Raw genomic sequence first — 3,662 nt, forward strand, 5'->3', positions numbered from 1 at the left:
GAGACTCCATATTGCCCGACCTGACCTGAACCTGAAAGTGCGAACATGTGCCCGCTGCCCGCGTCCCGCGTTTTGAGTGGCCGACAACTGGCGCCTCCATGCGCGCAAAACGTCTACCGTTGAACTTACGTAGCCATGCATGTATGTATGTACATATGTAGTAATTGTAGTACGCGAATGTGTATCCAACGAGTAACACGCTTATGACCAAGCTGTCTTCGATTCTGTCTCACGCAGCGTCCCGAAATGCCTTTCTTTGAGAAATCAACGATTACAGTACGTTAAGTCTCGTTATGGAACACTAGTCTCGAAATATTCAGCGCTCCGTGAAATAAATTTACATAGGCGTTTCACACCTAAAAGTCGTCGATTTACGTCCGACGCCTTTTCCTCTTTTTTTCGTCTTTATGAATGTAGACTTTAGACAATCGTGCATATAATTAACTGAAAGAAAGTATCTTTGCACGCTTTCTCGAGTTACGGTTTTTCGTGTCGTGGAGTCGCGGAGCGTGCGACAGTTTCGAGCTTCGTGCGATCGTAGTGTTACTCGCGCGACCGGATTTTTTTATAAATGGATTACGCTGGCAAATTGAGCGATATCTCGTGTATGCCTACGATGGAAATTAACAATAATCGCTATTGTTTCTCACACCGGCTATTATTGCTATTTATGGTTGTATTATCGATTAGAGAAGCACAAAATCGCTACAATTAATTATATAAGAGTCATTCGTTATTATATCCAGGACTTTGATTGCATATTGAGAGTAAAGCATGAAAATATGCGTATTATATAGGCAACTATCGTCGAATTATATATACTTTCTTCTCCTTTTTTCTACGCGACGTGGAGTCAAATATATTTATTGTAAAGCTAAATATTTAAAGTTAAATATGCAAAAAAAAAATATATATATATATATAACCCGCTTTCTTTTACTTTTATGTTTACTGTTGCTTAACTATTTGTTATAACGTAAAAAAGATAGGAAAACCCGATAGTAATGCTACCGTACAAATTTAGAAAAAATGGAAAAAAATTTATATTTACATATAAATATTTTAAAATGCGCAGATACCAAACCTGGATGAGCCCGAAGAGATCCGACTGGAACCGTCGTGTGGGATTATGGCTCGAGGTAGAGTGAACTGACAATAAGACTATGCAGTTAAGTGTTCATAAAAAGTAAATTTATTTCGTACATGTTTTTGGTGAAATTCGATTTGTAATTTCTTTCCAACAACCATGTTGGTGATGCAATATAGATTACATTTGTGATAACAATCGATTTTCTATCAGGAAATCGAGTTCAGGATCGTAATCCTTAACTAGTACAACTATATTTCTCGAAAAATAAATTTAAAAGCAATTAAATTTTATATTACATATATATTACTAAATCGAGTAACGTGCGTGATGTAAACTTTAATGAATTTTATCAAAATTTCATTCCATATTTATTTATAAGAAATAGTATGTTTTTAATACGCGCATTTAATACGTAAGCAGATGAAAGATTAAGAGACACAATTTGGAACGTGGGAAACTGCACAAATGGAGAAAATTGCAAAAAATCAAGAATATAGTTAAGGGGTAACGATTATTATATTATAAATGATATATTCTGCAAATAGGAAGAATTAATAATCGCGCAATAGATAGTTTCAGTCCGTAACATATAATTTAAATTACGGGATGTATTATAAACACTTAACGATAAATGCTTTTCGTGGACTTAATATTATTTTACAGAACTTTCATATATCGTATTACGTACAACGCAAACATCGTTCTCGATGAAAGAAAGCATTTAAATGCCCGCTTAAAAATGTTTCTATGATTCCAACCAAAGTTTTCTTAACTGTTTTCTTTTCCTGATTTTTGGTAAACCGTACATCGAGAGACGTTGGGCGATTATACAATCACACAAAGCATATAACTGTTTAATCATTCGAGAATATCTAATTAAAAGCTAGGTTCTTTAAGATTATTATAAATGTGTTACACATATAAGTATATCGCGTATCTCACTTATTTTATTGAAAAACTATAATACTCGAAATCTCAAACGTAAGGACTAGAGCGTATATTTGGCACGATCAAGAGGTATTTGCAATCGTTTTCTAATGATGTACTTTCTGCATCGATCATTCTGGCCCGTTAGAGTACAAAACTCATGGAAAAGCGCAACGATACGATTTTTATTCATTTTATTCTTCGTTAACGGAGTAAAAACAAATAGATGTTCGAACTGCTTTTCGTATAAAAAATTAATAAGATGTAATATTATAAGAAATTGTATAATAAAAAATTTCTGAATTAAGTAAATGCAAAAAGTTAGTACACTGAGAAAAAATTTTCTCCATTTTAGTAAATAGTTTGCATACAACTGTGACTCCATTTACTAAAATGAAGAAAATTTTCTTCTTTATTAGTATGTGTATTCACTGAGAAAAAATATACTAATAAAAATCTAAATTTTCTTTATTTTATTAAATAGAGTTACAGTTGTATGCAAACTAATATTTACTAAAATGCAGAAAAATGTTTTCTCAGTATGTAGAATAAAGAAGAGAAGCAGCTTTAAAACAGATCGTCTTACAATCTCGTTTCCATGAATTTTGTTTCTCTATAATAATTTCGTAACGGGCCAACCTCTCCACATTTAATTATTACATGGAGTTTTCCTCCCAAAGTTGAGACGGATTTAATTACGGCCATCTGTTTTTATATACATTCGGTATGGTAAATATCTAAATTTACGGATGCACCATTGCAACTCGTTGTTGCGTCGGACACTTTTTGTATCTAACTGTGACTGTTAAACGACGAGCATTTGCATCCAAGCACTCGGACACCGCATCGTATAAAACCCCCTATAAATTACTACTTCCTTTGGCACGAGTTCGATAATTATACGCGTCGCGGTCGCGAACATCGAAAATACAGTAATTTCCAAAGCTATTCTTCATTTACATCTGTGTTAAATGTTCCGCAATACCCTTAGCGTTTTCAAAAGGTCATGGTTCTGGCACTATAGCCTAAATAGTTAATCCTAATAGCGATACTTAAGTATACGTGCTGCGAAATATTCCTAATGGCGTTTTTCTTTCTTTGCACTATTGGTGTTTGCTATTTATTTCTCAAATCGTGCAATTACATATTTCTAGGTCGACGTTTTTGGTGAGTCTCACAATGGAGTTTAGGTACTTTGAATTCGAGAGATTAGATTCCTCCGTCGTCGATAGCTTAACAATGTCGCTTACGCTTTGCAGAATAATATTCAAAGTTAACGCAAAGTACCAAGTTCTTTCGCAATCCTGCTACTACCGCAAAATGGTTTAGCTTGAATCCTTTTATGTATAACGAACATATATGCCTAACAAAATTACATTACGTTTAAAGAGCCATAAGCAATATATTTCTAAAATTGTACCATTCCATTAGACAAGCTTACGGCGCGGAAGTACGGTAAATAATAGCTTTCAGTACTTTTTGGTACTCAAAGGATCACAGATTGCGTCGCTGTCGACCGACCGGCGAATAAATAATTCGATAAACGCACGTACGATCGAATAGACAAATAAAGTGACCGGATAAAAGGGGTTGGAGAGGCGCGAGCGATTTTTCGTTGGAAGGGTGACGTTCTCAGTTGCGCGAT

This window comes from Temnothorax americanus, unplaced genomic scaffold (assembly GCF_048541705.1).
Source record: "Temnothorax americanus isolate GAGA-0224 unplaced genomic scaffold, ASM4854170v1 Scaffold15, whole genome shotgun sequence".
Classification (NCBI taxonomy): Eukaryota; Metazoa; Arthropoda; class Insecta; order Hymenoptera; family Formicidae; genus Temnothorax; species Temnothorax americanus.